Genomic DNA, 16580 nt, shown 5'->3' on the forward strand with positions numbered 1-16580 from the left:
CTAGCCCTAATTCAAGTCCTACCCTAACCCTAAAACTAACCTTGACCCTGACTCTGACCCTAACACTAACTGTAGATCTCAGATCACCCTGAAATTATACCTCACCCTAAAACTACACCTACCCCTAACTCTAACCCTAAAAGTAGCCCTAATCATAACCCTAGTTCTTACATTAGTTGTAGCCCTAATCGTAGGCCCAACGTAACCCAAAACCTAGCATTAGTCTGAGCCCTACACCTTTTTTAACCTTAACCCGAACCAGAGCCCTAACCATTACCCTAAACCTAAACCTAACACTAAAACTTGCCCTAACCCTAAAACTAACCCTAGCCTTAATCCTAACCATAATACTAGCCCTAACCCTAGCTCTAACCCTATTCTTATGGATATCCTTATCCCTAACCATAACCCTAAACCTCATGCTAATTTTAGGATAACCCTAACCCTATCTCTACCCCAAAATTTATCCATTACCTTAAACCTAACCTGAAACCTAAACCTAATTATAAACATTACCCTAAACTTAATACTAACCCTAATGCTAATGGAAGCCCTGATCCTATACCTTAACCTAACACAAACCTTAATCATGACAGTGACCCTTATAATAACCCTAGTACTAAACCTGACCCTAAACCTCAACCTAAACCTTACACTAGAACTAGCCATAAACATCACCCTAAAACTAACCCTAACCATAAACCTAGACATGACATTAGCCCTAGCACTAATTCTAAACCTAAACCTAACACAAAACCGAACCCTAAGCCTAGCCCTAATCCTAGCCTTAAACCTAGCCTTCATACTAACCCTAACCCTAACCCTAGCCCTAACCCTATTGTGTACTTCGCCCTAAACCTAGCTATAACATCATATCTTACACTAATCCTAATGCTAACACTAGCCCCAAATGTAGGCCTAGCCCTAACACTTACCAATCTCTAATCCAAGCACAAATTTAGTCCTAAACTTAACCCTAACCCTAACCCTAACTCTCATCCTAGTACTAACCCTAGTTCTAAATCTATCCCTTAACACAAACCCTAGACCTAAACCTAGCTCCAACACCATTCCTAATTTTGCCATAGCCCTAAACCTAGACCTAACCCTAACACTCAATCAAACCCTAATCCTAAGTCTAAACCTCACCCTAATACTAGCCCTAACCCTAATGCTAATTGAAAAACTAGCCCTAACCCTAGCCCTAGCACTCAAACAAAACCGAGTCATAGGCTTACTGCTAATTCTTAACCTAAACTAAAAAATCCTAACCCTACCCCTAATTTGAGTCCTAACCCTAACTCTAGAACTTACTCTGACCCTGACTCAGACCCTAACAATAACCCTAGCTCTAAACATCACACTAACACTAAACTTACCCTGAACACTAGGCCTAGCCCTAACCCTAACACTAAAACTAACCCTAATTGTAACACTAGTTCTTACATTAGCCATACCCCTGTGCTAACAGAAAAGCTAGCTCTCATCTAAGACCTAAAACTAGCTTTAAACCTAACCCTAAACAAAACCTAGACCTATACAAAACCCTTATCCTAGCCATTAACCTAGATCTTACACTATCTCTTACCCTAAGCCAAAACCTCAGCCTAATGTTATCCTACTCCTAACCCTAATCCTTAGCCTACCCAAAACCATAACACTATTACTAGTCCTAAATGTAGCCTTCATTCTAGCTCTAACCCTAACCCAATCCTAACCCTAAGCCTGACCCTTATTCTGACACTAACTCTAACCCTAGGATTAAACCTGACCCTAACCCTAAACTAAACACTAACACTAGCCCTATGGGTGACCCTATAACTAAACCTAAACCTAGAATTCGAATTAGACAAAAACCTAATCTTAAATTTAGCAATAACTCTAGCTCTAGACCTAAACAAAAACCTAGCTTTAGCCCTGACAATAACCATTGAACTAACCCAAACATTACCTCTATCTCTAAACCTAAACCTAGTCCTAATTCTGGCCATAACCCTAATCCAAACACTGTCCCTTCCTGTAACACAAATCCTAGCTCTAAATTTTATGCTAACCCAAAATCTAGCCAAACCTTAGACCTAACCCTAACCCTAATCCTTGCCTTAACCCTAACCTGAGCTCAAACACTAAACCTTACCCAAATATAACTCTAGACCTAACCCTAACCCTAACCCTAGTCCTAATCCTAACCATAACCAAGGCCAAACCCTAGTTCTAAATCTATCCATTACCCTAAACATAACCCTAATAATAACCCTAAACCTAATGCTAAACCTAGCTCTAAACTTAACCCTAATCCTAAACCTAGATGTCACACTAACCCTAACCATTGTCCTAGCCCTAACCATAGATCAAACCCTAACACTTACCCTAAACCTAACCCTAACACTAACTCCAGGCTTAACCCTACCCCTACCCCTAACCCTAGCCCTAATCCTAACCATAACCCTAGCCCTAAAACTATCTATTACCCTAAACATAAGCCTAATCCAAATGCTAAACCTAGGCCTAACTCTAAACCTATCTCTAACACTAACCTTATCCATTTCCTAAAACTAACCTGAACACTAAACCTAACCTTATTAATTTCTCTAGCTCAATCCCTAACCTTAATGCTAAATCAAGCCCTAAACCTAAACCATATCCTAAACCAAACCCTAAACAAGACACTTACCCTAACAATACACCTAGCTTTAAACCGGACCCTTTCCCAAAACCTAGCCCTTACAATAGACCTAGCCATAAACCTAACCTTAACATTATCCCTAAGTGTAACCCTAAATGACATTAGCCATAGATCTAATTCTCACTCAAAACCTAACACAAACCCAAGCCCTCATCCTAGCACTAAACCTAGCCTTGTTCCTAAACTGAACCCTAACCCTAACCCAATCCCTAATTTCAACCCTCACCCTAGTTCTGAACCTAGGTATAACCACATCCCTTCCCCTAACCCTAACCCTAATCCAACACTAACACTAAAGCTAAACCTAACACTAACCCTAGCTTTAATCCTAGCCCTAATTTAGTGCTAATCATAACCCTAACTCTAACCCTACCCCTAAGACTAACTCTAACTCTTGCCCTAGACCTATCTCTAGTACTAACTCTATCTAATACCATAACCGTAACACTAGCCCTAACCTAACCCCTACACCTAGCCCAAGTCCTAACCCTAGATCTAACTATGACTCTAAATATAACCCTAAGCCTAAGCCTGAACCTCACTCTACCACTAGCCCTAACACTATCGCTAATCCTAAAACTAGTTCTAAACCTAGCTGTAGCTCTAAAACAAAATTGAGCCCTAGCCCTAACCCTAACACTAACCTAACTGTAACCTTTGACCTGACATTAGAACTAGCCCTAATTTTTGCCCTAACCCTAAAACGAAACCTAACCCTACACCTACCCATAACTCTAGCATTATTTCATTATTTCAAGTGTTATCCCTAACCCTAAAAATAACACTGACCTTGACACTGACCCTGACACTAGCCCTATTTCAAATCATCACTCTAATCATAAACTAACACTAACAATAGACTTAGCCCTAACCCTAATCCTAAAAATATCCCTAATCATAACCCTAGTTCTTGTATTATTAGCCATAGCCCTATCCTAATCCTAACCTAATCTAAAACCTAGCCCTAACCCTAACCCTAACACTAGTTTTAACCCTAACCTAACTCTAAACCTAATCCCAACACTAGCCTTAATCCTAACCATAACCCTAGCCCTAACTCTAGCTCTAATCCTATCTATTACCTTAATCCTAACCCTAAACCTAATACTAATCCTAGGATAACCCTAAATCCATCCATAACCCTAACCCTATTCATTACCCTAAACCTAAACTGAACCCTACACCTAACCATATCCATTATCCTAACCCTAAACACAATCCTAACCTATTTTGAGCCCTAAACCTAAACCTTAACCTAAACAAACCCTAACAGTTACCCTGACCCTAATAATACCCATATCTCCAAAAGTGACCTTAACCCTCAACCTAACCCTTACACCATACATAGCCATAAACCTAACCCTGAAATTATCCCTAACCATAACCCTAGACCTGACATTAGCCCTAGCCCTAATGTTAGACCTTATGCTAAAAAAAGGCCTAATCCTGGCCCTAAACCTAGCCTTTATCCAAACCCTAACCCTAACACTAGGTGTAACACTAAAGTGAACCCTCACCGTAGCCCTTAACCTAGCTATAATATCATACTGTACCCTGACCCTAATTTTAACCCTAACCCTAAACCAAGGCCTAGCACTAATACTAAACCTAGCTCTAATCCTAGACCTATTTAGCCCTAACCCTAAATCTAATCATATACCTAGCCCTAAGACTAACTCTAACACTTTCCCTAGCCCTAGCCCTAGTTCTAACATTATCCCTTACCATGACCCAAAGCCTAGCCATAACCTTATCCCCAAACATAGCCCTTGCCCTAAACCTAGATCTAACCCTCACTCTAAATCTAACCATAAACTTTAACCTAAACCTCACCCTAACACTAGCCCTAATCCTAATGCTAATTTGACAACTATCCCTCATAATAGCCATAGCATTCAAGCACAACTGAGCTACAGCTCTAATCCTAAACCTTACCCTAAACCAAACCCCAACACTATGCCTAGCCCTTACCTTAGAACTAATTTGAGTTCTAAACCTAATCGTACAACTTATAATGACCCTTACTCTGATTTTAAAATTAACCTTAGCTCTAAAACATCACCCTAACCCTAAACCTAACCCAAACACTAAACCTAGCCCTGACCCTAATCCTAATACTAGCCCTAATCTTAATGCCAGGTCTTACATTAGCAACAGCCCTAACCCTAATACATATCCTAGCCTTAATCTGAAACTTAACCCTAGCTTTAACCCTAATGCTAACACTAACCCTAAACCTAACACTAGCTCACACACTATCCCTTACCCCATGCCAACCCTCAACCTAATGCTACCCTAGTCCTAACCCTAATCATTAGCCTACCCCAAACACAAACTCTATTACTAGTCCTAACCCTAGGCCTCATTCTATCTCTAACCCTAATCCAAACACTAAGCCTATCCAAGACCCTTATTCTGACCCTAATACTAACCCTAGGTCTAAGCCTGACCCTAACCCTAAACCAAACACTAACACTAGCCCTATGTGTAAACCTATACATAAACCTAACCATAACATTAACACTAGACCTAAACTTAATCCTAAATATAGCCATAACTCTAGCCCTAGCCCTAAAAAAGTCCTAGCTCTAGAACTAACAATAACCATTAGTCTAATGCAGTGACTAACAATACCTCTAGAACTAACCTTAGTAAAATTGTGATCCTAACTGTAAATTTAATGCTAACCTGAAAACTGACTGTTACCCTAACAGACACCCTAGCTCTAGACCTTATCCTAACCTAAAACATACGCCTAACACTAGATCTACCCATAACCCTAACCTTAAAACTAGCCATAATCCTAGTTCTTACATTACCCATAGTCCTAACACTAGCCATAAACCTCCCCCAAATACCTTTCCCTAATGTAGCACTAAAACTATCAGTAAGCCTAAAACTAACCTTAGGCCTAGCCCTAAACCTCACATTTGCCTAGCCCTAAACTTAGCTCAAATTCTAACTCTTACCTTAAATGTAACCCTAAGCCTAACCCTTGTTCTAATCCTAATTGTAAACATAGCACAAATCCTACCTCAATTTCTATCCATTACCTTAAATATAACCCTAACACTGATGCTAACCCTAGCACTAACTCTAAAACTAATTCTATCCATAGCCCTGATTCTAACCCTAAACCCCGTCCTAGTCCTAACCATAAACAGTTAACCTAAACCTAAACCTAACACTAACCCTAGGCCTAACCCTAACCCTAGTTCTAATTTTAACTTTAACCCAATCCCTAACACTATCACTAACTCTATTACCCTACACATAAGCCTATCTCAAATGCTAACCCTAGACCTAAACCTAACACTATCCCTAAAACTAACCCTATTCATCACTCTATACCTAACCTGAACACTAAACTGAATCTTATTCATTACTCTAACCCTAAACTTAAAGCTAATTTGATCCCTAACTATAAACCTTAATCTAAAGTAAATCCTAACCTGGACTTTTACCATAATAATACACCCACCTCTAAACCTGACCCTTATCCTATACTTTACCCTTACACTCGACCTAGCCATAAACCTAACCCTAGCCCTGACATTAGTCTTAGCCTAATTCTAGCCCTTAACCTAACACAAAACCTAGCCCTCATCCTAGAACTAAACCTAGCCTTAATCCTAATCCGAACCCTCACCCTGGCTGTATCCCTAATTTTAACCCTCAACCGAGCCCTGAACCTTATTATAAGCGCATCACATCTTCTAAACCTAACCCTAACCTTAAAATTACCTAACCCTAACTCTTCCACAAACCCTAACCCTAGCCTTAACCATAGGCTAACACTAACACTAACCCTAGCGCTAATCCAAGCCCTTATTAAGCCATAACCCTAACCCTACCCCTAACCCTACTCCTAAGACTAACTCACTCTCACCCTAGCCCTATTTCTATTTCTAAACCTATCCGTTACCTTAGCCCTAACCTTAGCCCTCATCATAGCCATAGCCTTAACCCGAGATCTAATCATAACTCTAAATCTAACCTTAAACTTAAGCCTTAACCTCACCCTACCAGTAGCCCTAATACCATTGCTAATCCTAAAACTATTTCTAACCCTAGTCCTAGCCCTAAAACAAAACTGAGCCATTGCTCTAACACTAAACCTTAATCTAAACCAAACCCTAATCCTAAAATTAGCCATAACCCTAGCTCTAATTCAAGTCCTAGGCCTAAACTAACCATAGCTCTAAATATCACCCTAACCCTAAAGCTAATGCTAACACTAGACCAGCCCAAATCCCATCCGTAAAACTAACCCTAATCGTAAACCTAGTTCTTACATTGGCCTTAGCTCTAACTCTAGCCTTAACCCTAACACAAAATAACCCTAATCTGAGCCCTAACACTATATTTAACCCTAACCCTAACCCTAGTCCTAAAAATGACCCTAACTCTAGCCCTAACCGTATCCCTTACCCTAAGCCAAACCCTATCCATAATGCTAACCCTAGTCCTAATCCTAATCCTAGCCTAACCCTATTTCTAGTCCTAACCCAAGCACTCATTCTAACTCTAATTCTAACACAAAACCTAACCCTAACTTTCATCCTTATTCTGACACTAACACTAATTATAGGTCTAAACCTGAACCTAACCCTAAACCGAACCCTGAATCAAGCCTTATAGTAAACTTATATCTAAACCTAACCCTAACACTAGCCCTAAATCTAAACAAAATCCTAAAACTAGCCATAACTCTAGACCTAGACCTAAACAAAAACTTAGCCCTAGCCCTATCACTAACCCTTAACCTAAAACAAACACTAACCCTACCCCTAAACCTAACTTTGTCCTAATTCTTTCTTTCACTCTAACCCTAACACTAACGTGAACATTGACCGTGCCTTTAACAATAAAATTATCTCTAAACACGAGCCTGACCAACATCTAAACCTAACACTAGATCAGGCCATAACTCTAACCCTAAAACTAGCCCTAATCATAACCCTAGCTCTTATATCACCCATAGCCCTAACCCTAGGCCTAACCCTAACACAAAACTTAAATCTTATCCTAGGCCTAAACTTAGCCTTAGGCATAACCCTAACACAAATGTAGCCCTAACACTACCCTAATCCTCGCTTTAGTCCTAACCCTGTCTCAAAACCTAAACCTTACCCTAAATACACACCTACACATATTCCTAAACCTAACCCTAAACCTAGCCTTAATCCTAACCTTAACTCTAGCACTAAACCTAGCTCTAAACATACCCATTACCCTAAACATAACCCTAACTCTATTGATACTCCTAGGCCTAAACCTAACCCTAAACCTAAACAGAAAACTAATCCTAGACTAACTCTAAACATCACCCTCACCATAGACCTAAACCTAGCTCAAACCCTAATCTTTAACATAAACTTAACCATAACCATAGCCCCAACCCTATGCCTAAACCTCAATCTAAATCTAACCATAAACCTAATCCTACATCTAAACATATCCATTACCCTAACCCTAACACTACCCCTTATGATAACCATAGACCTAATCCTAACCCTAACCCTAACCGTACTGAAACTTTTCCCTAGACCTAACCCTAAACCTAACCCTTGCCCGAGTCCTAAGGCTAGCTCAAAACCCAACTCTTACACTTAACATAACCCTAACACTAACCCTAGATCTAACCCTAACCCTAATTGAAGACCTATTTCTAACCATAAACTTAGCCCTAATCTTTGCTCTAACCATATCCATTATCCTAACCCTAACCCTCACCCTAATGCTAAATCTAGACCTATTGCTAACCTTAACCTTATCAATTTCCCTAAACCTAAACTGAACTCTAAACAAAAAACTATCATTACCCAAACCCTGACCCTATATCTAATTGGAGCCCTAGCCCTAAATGCTAACCTAAAATAAACTCTAACCCTGAACATCAACCTAATAATTCCCCTAGCTGTAAAACAGACCCTTACCCTAAACCTAACCATTACACTAGAGCTAGTTAGAAAACATTCTAAATCTATCCCCAAGTGTAACCCTAGACCTGATATTAGCACTAGCCCTTATCCTAGCTCTAACCCTAACACAAACCCCAGCCCTTATCCTAGTCCTAAACCTAGCCTTAACCCTAACCCTATCTCTAACCTTAGGCCTAACCCTAACAATAACCCTAGCCCTAAGCTTCCCATAATTTACACCTATCCCTAACGTTAGCTCTAATCCTAGCCCTAAGACTAATTCTAACTCTCACACTTGCCCCATCCCTAGTTCTAAACCTATCCTTTACTGGAACAATAATCCTAGCCCTAACCCTAGCCCTATCCTTAGCCCTAGCCCTAACCTACATCTAACTCTAACTCTAAATCCAACTTTAACCCTAAGCTGAAACCTAAACCTAACACTAGCCCTAAACCTCATGCTAATCCTAAAACTAGTCCTAATCCTAGCCTGAGCCCTAAAACAAATCCCAGACATAGCCCTAAACCAAACCCTTAAACTAAACCAAACCCTAAGCGTAAACATAAACTTAGCCCTAATTCGAGTTTTAAGCTGAAGCAAAAACTAACCCTGACCCTGAATCTGACCATAAGACTAACCCTAACTCTAAAGATCACCGTAACCCGAAAACTAAAACTAACACTAGACATAGCCCAAACCCTAAACCTAAATTTAGCCTTAAATGTAACCCTGGTACTTACATTAGCCATAACCCAAACCCTAGCACTAACTTAACACAAAACCTAGCCCTAAACCAAGCTTTAACCCTAACACTAACCGTACCCCTAGCCCTAATCATAACCATAACCCAAGCCCTAAGCCTAACTCTAACCCTATATATCGCCATAACTATAACCCTAACACTAATGCTAACCCGAGGCCTAAACCTAACCCTATCCCTAATCCTAACCCTATACATTATCCTAAACCAAATCTAAACCCTAAACCTCACCCTATCATTACCCTAACACTAACCTTAATGCTAATTCAAGCCCTAAATTTAAACCATAGCCTATCCCAAACCCTAACCAATGCCCTGATCCTAATAATACCCCAGCTCTAAACCTGACCTAAAACTAAACATAACACTTAAACTACCTGTATACATAAACCTAACCCTAAATCTATCTTTAACCATAACCATAGACCTGATATTAGTCCTATCCCTAATCCTAGCCCTACCCTAAATCAAATCCTAGCCTTCATCCTAGCCCTAAAAGAAGCCTTAATCCGAACATTAACACTAACCATAGGCCTAACCCTAATTCTAACCATCACCCTACCTCTAAACCTAGCTATAATGGCAATCCTTACCTAAATTTAACCCTAACCCTAAACCTAATGCTAGGCCTAAGCTGAACATTTACCCTAGAACTAATTCTACCCCTAATTTAACCCTATGCCTAACCCTAACCCTAGCCCTAAGACTAAATCTAATTTTCACACTAGCCCTATCCCTAGTTCTAATCCTATCCATTACCATAACCCTAACTCTAACCCTAGCCATAAACTTTGGCCTGTTCTGATTCCTAGCTGTAATCCTAGATCTATCCCTATACTCTAAATCTAACACTAACCGTAAGCCTAGGCCTTACATAAACACTAACCCTAACCCTAAGGAAAATCGGAAAACTAGCCCTAACTCTGACTGTAGCAGTAATTCAAAACCAAGCAATAGCCCTAATACTAAACCTTAACTTATACCAAATCCTAATACTACACCTAGACCTAACCCTAGCACTAATTCAAGTCCTAACCTTACCCTTAATACTAACCCTGACTCTGACTCATATCCTAACACTCACCCTAGCTCTAAACACCATCCTAACCTTAAACCAAACACTTACAGTAACCCTAGCCGTAATTTGAGTCCTAACCTTAACCTTAAATCTAACCCTGACCCTGACTGCTATCCTAACACTAACACTAGCTCCAAATATCACACTAACCTTAAACCTAATCCTAACACTAGAAGTCTGACTGCTAAACATTACCCTAAAATTAACCCTAATTGTAACCCTAGTTCTAACATTAGCTGTTACTCTAACCCTAGCCCTAATCCTAAAACAAAAACTAACCCTAGTCTGAGATCTAAACCTAGCTTTAACTCTAACCCTTGACCTAACCCTAACTCTAACTCTATCCCTTCCCCGAAGCCAAACCCTAATGCTAATTCTAATCTTAATTCTATTCCTTATCCTTAACCTAACCAAACCCTAATCCTATTACTAGTCCTAACTCTAGCCCTCGTTCTGTCTCTAACCATCACCCAAATCCTAACCCTAACCCTGACCCTTATTCTGACTCTAACACTAATCGTAGGTCTAAACCTGAATCTAACCCTAAACCAAACTCACACACTAGCCCTAGACCTAAACATAATCCTAAATCTAGACATAACTCTAGCCCTAGACCTAAAGTAAAACCTAGACCTAGCCCTAATAATAAACCTTAGCCTAAGCCGAACACTAACCCTTCCCCTAGACCTAACCCTAGTCCTAATTCTTGCTTTAATTCTAACCCTATTCCTAATCTGAACACTGACTCTGACACTTACACTAACCCTAGCTCTAAACATCACCCTAACCCTGAAACTATACCTACCCCTAACATTAACAATAAAACTATCCCTAATCATAACAAGTTCTTAATTTAGCCATAGCCCTATCCTACTGCAAAACCTAGCCCTAATCCAAGCCCTACCCTATCTTTAAATGTAAAGTTGACCCTAACGCTAACCATAACCCAAACCCTAAGCTGAACCTTAAACTTAGTTCCAATCCTAAGCATAACACTAGCCCTAACCCTAGCTCTAACCCTATCTATTACCCTAAGTATAACCCTCACCCTTATGCTAACCCTAGGCCAAACCCTAATCTTATGCCCATCCCTAACCCTATCCATTACCCTACACCTAATTTGAATCCTAAACCTAAAACTATCGTAAATCTATCACTAAACCTAATGCTAATTCTAGCCCTAACCATAAACTATAACCTAACCTAGAACCTAACCCTGACCCTAATAATACCAGTAGCTCTAAACATGACCCTAACCATAAATCTAACCCTTACAATAGACCTATATATAACCATAACCCTAAAACTATCCTTAACTCTATCTGTAGACCTATTAGCCCTAGCTCTAATCCTAGTCCTAATCCTAACACAAACCTTAACCCACATCCTAGACATAAGCCTTGCCTTCATCATAACCCTAACACTAAAGCTAACCCTAATTCTAACCCTCACCCTATCCCTAAAACTAGGTATAAACTCATACCTTACCCTAAACCTAATCCTAATCCAAACCCTAACGCTAAACCTAGCCCTAACCCTAGGCCTATCTCTAACATTAACACTTGCCCTAATCCCAGACCTAAGTTAGCCCTATCCCTAACACTAAACATAACCCTAGCTCTAAGACTAATTACAACTGTTGCCTTAGACCTATAGGGTAGCTATAACGTTTCCCCTTCCATCATCCTAAACCTAGACCTAATCTTAGCCTCAACACTAGCCCTAGACCTGAAACAAAACCGAGTTATAGCCCTAATCCTAACCCTTAACCTAAACCAAACTCTAAACTTACACCTAGCCCTAACCCTATACCTAACCCTATCACTAATTCTAGTCTTATCCCTATCCTGAAATCTAACCCTGACCCTGACTCTGACCCTAACACTAAACCTAGCTCTAAAATCATTGTAACCGTAAATCTAACCCTAATACTAGACCTAGCCTTAACCCTAACCTTATAACTAGCCCTAATCATAACCTTACTTTGTACATTACCCATAGTCTTAGCCCTAGCCCTAACCTAACCCAAAACCTAGTCTTAATCAGAGTCCTTATCCTAGCTTTAACTCTTAACCCTAACCCTAACACTAACCCAAACAAAAGCCCTAATTCTATACATAACCCTACCCCTAAACTTAGGTCTAACACTACTCACTACCCTAATGATAACCATAAGCCTTATGCTAACCCTAGGCCTAAACCTAACCCTATCCATTCCACTAAACCACAACGAAACCCTAAACCTAAACCTGTTTCATTACCCTAACCCTAAATCTAATGGTAATTTGAGCCCTAAACTTAAACCCTAACCTAAGCAAAACCCTAACCTTGATTCTGACCCTAATAATAATAACCCTGGCTCTAAAACTGACCCTTACCCTAAACCTAACCCTTACACTGGACCAAGCCATGAACCTAACACTAAATGTATCCCTAATTGTAACCCTAGACCTGACATTAGCCTTTGACCTAATACTAGCCCTAAACCTAATACAAACACTAGCCCTCATCCTAGCCATAAACCCTAGCCTAAATCATAACCTTAACTCCACCCCGGCCCATAACCCTAACATTAACCTTTGCCAAGCCCTCAATCTTGCTATAACCCATTCCTTTAAACTAAATGTAACCCTAACTCTAACCCTAAACCTAGGCCTATACCTAACACTAACCCTAGCTCTAATTTAGTCCTATCCCTAAACATAACCCTAAACCTAGCCATAAGATGAACTCTAACTCTCACACTATCCATATCAAGAGTTCTATCTCTATTCCTAACCATAACCATAACCCTATCCCAAACCGTTGTCCTAACCCTTGCCCTGTCTTTAGCCCTAGCACTAACCTTAGATCAACACCTATCTCTAAATCTAATTCTAAACTGAAGCTTAAGCCTAACCAAAACACTAGCTCTAAGCTGAACAATAATCCTAAAACTAGCCCTAACCATAGCCCTAGCCTAAAACAAAACTGAGCCATAGCTCTAAAACTAATCCTTAAACTAAACAAAACCCTAACCATACACCTACCCCTAAACCTAGACCTAATTTGAGTTTTAAGCCAAACCCTAAAACTCTCACCCTGACTCTGACACTAACATTAACCTTGGTCTAAACATCACCTGACCTTAAACCTAACCCTAACACTCAACCTAGCCCTAACCTTAACCCTAAAATTAGCCCTAAATATAACTCTAATACTTACATTAGCCATAAACTTAACACTAGCACTAACTTAACCTGAAAATTAGCCATAATATGAGCCCTATCCTGAGCTTTCAAACTAAACCCAAGCCTTACCTATAACCCTAGCCCTAAACCTAGTCTAAACCTATGCAGTAACATAAACATAACCCTAAACCTAATGCTAACCCTATGCCTAAACCTAATGCTCTCTCTAATCCTATTTCTATCCATAACCCTAAAACTAACCCTAACCCTAATACTAATCCTATCATTACTCTAATTCTAAACCCAATGCTAATTCAATCCCTAACTTTAGACCTTAACCTAACCCAGACCTAACCCAGGCCTTGTCCATAATAATACCACTAGCCCTAAATCTTACCCTACCCCTAAACCTAACCATTACACTAGACCTAGCCATAATCCTAAACATAAAATTATCTTTAAACATAATTCTAGACCTGAAATTAGTCATACCCCAAATCCTAGTCCTAACCCTAAAATAAACACTAGCCCTCATCCTTGCTCTAAACCTAGCCTTAATCATAACCCTAACCGTAACCAAAGCTCTAACCCTAATTCTAAATATCACCCTACCTCTAAACCTAGCTATAACATTATCGCTTACCCTAAAATTAATACTAACTGAAACACTACTCTATATTTAAACTGAACATTAACCATAGCCCTAATAATAGCCCTAATTTATCCATTTCCCTAACCAAGCCCTAAGACTAATTCTAACTCACACTAGCCCTATCCCTAGTTTTAACCCTATTATGTACCATAATCTAACCCTAGCCATAACCCTTGCCCAATCATCAGTCCTAACCCTAAACCTAGATCTAACCCTAAATATATATCTAAACCTAAACCTAACCTTAAGCCTAACAGTAGCTCTAACCCTAATGCTAATCATAAAATTAGCACTAACCCTAACCCTAGAAGTAAAATAAAACCAAGCAATAGCCCTAACCTTAAACCGTAAATTAAACCACCCTAACACTACATCTAGACCTTACCCCAGCCCTAAATTTGACTCCTAAACCTAACCTTAAAAGTAACCCTGATACAGACTCATATCCTAACACTCACCCTAGCTCTAGACCCATCCTAACCTTAAAACGAAACCTATCAGTTACCCTATCCCTAATTCGAGTCCTAACACGAACTCTGACCCTCATTCATATCCTAATACTAACCCTAGCTCTAAATATCACTCTATCCTTAAACCTAACCCTAAAGCTAGACCTTCCTTTAACCCTACCCCTAAAACTAACCCTAACGGTAACCCTAGTTCTAACATTAGCCAATGGCCTAACTCTAGCCCTAACCCTACAACAACAAAAAAGCCCTAATCCAAGCTCTAAACCTAGCTTTAACCCTAACCCTTACTCTAACCCTAACACTTGCTCTAATCTTATCCCGTACCCTAAGCAAAACTCTAACCTTTATGGTAACCCTAGACCTAGCCCTAATCCTTAGGCTAACCAAAATGCTAACCCCATTAATAGTCCTGACCCTAGCCCTCATTTTAGCTCTAATCCTACCCCAAACTCTAACACTAACCCTGACACTTATTCTGACCCTAATAGTAAACTTAGGTCTAAAGCTGATCCTAACCCTAGACCAAAGTCTAACATTGGCACTATCGATAAACTTATTCCTAAACCTAACTCTACCACTAGACTTAGACCTAAATCTAATCCTAAATCTAGCCTTAACACTAGCCCTAGACCTATACAAAACCTAGTACTAGCCCAAAGAGTAACCCTTACCCTAACCCAAAACCTATCCTTAACCCTAGACCTAAACCTAGTCCTAATTCTGGCTATAACCCTAAGTCTAACTCTAACCTGAACACTGACCAGCATTTAACAGTAAATATACCTCTAAACCTGACCCTAACCGAAAATATAAACCTAATACCAGACCTAGCAATAACCCTAACTCTAAAGTTAGCCCTACTCATATCCCGAGATCTTACATTACCCACAGCCCTAACCCTAGGCCTAAACCTAACACAAAACCTAGAGCTAATTCTAGGCCTTAACCTAGCCCTAAACATAACCCTAACCATAACCGTACCCCTAATTCTAAATTAAACCTAGCCTTAGTCCCAACTCTAGCTCAAAGCCTAACACTTACCATAAACATAAACCTAGAACTCTCCATAAATCTAACCTTAACTTTAGCCCTAATCCTAACCTTAACCCTAGCCCTAACCCTAGCTCTAAACCTACAAATTACACTAAACCTAACCCTAAACCTCTTGGTAACCCTAGTTTTAACCCTAACCATAACCCTAATCCTAACCAGAAAATTAAACCTAGACCTAACCCTAAACCTAACACTTGATATAACCCTAACCCTTGCTCAACACCTAAACCTTACCATAAACCTAAACATAAACATAGCCCTAACCTTAACTCTAAACTTAAATCTAACCCTATCCCTAAACCTAAACCTAAATTTAACCATATCCATTACACTAAACCTAATCCCAACAATAATGAAAATCCTAGTCCAAACCCTAACTCTAACCCTAAACTACCGTAATTCTATTCCTAGACCTAACCATTAACCAAACCCTTGCTCTACCCCTACCCATATTTCATAACCTAACCCTTATGCTAAACATAACCCTAAATATAACCCTAGTTCTAACCCTCACCCTAACACAAACTCAAGACCTAATCCTAACCATAACCCTACCCATAAACTAAACGCTAAATGTATCCATCACCCTAAACATAAACCTTACCCTAATGCTAACCCTAGGACTCACACTAACCCTATGACTAACCCCAACCCTATCAATTATCCTAAAATTCACCTGAAACCTAAATCAACCCTATTATTACAATAACCCTAAACCTAATGCCAATTTGAGCACTAACTCTAAACTCAAACCTAAACCAAACCCTAACTCTGAACATGAACCTA

Source organism: Marmota flaviventris, chromosome 8 (genome assembly GCF_047511675.1).
Source record: "Marmota flaviventris isolate mMarFla1 chromosome 8, mMarFla1.hap1, whole genome shotgun sequence".
Classification (NCBI taxonomy): Eukaryota; Metazoa; Chordata; class Mammalia; order Rodentia; family Sciuridae; genus Marmota; species Marmota flaviventris.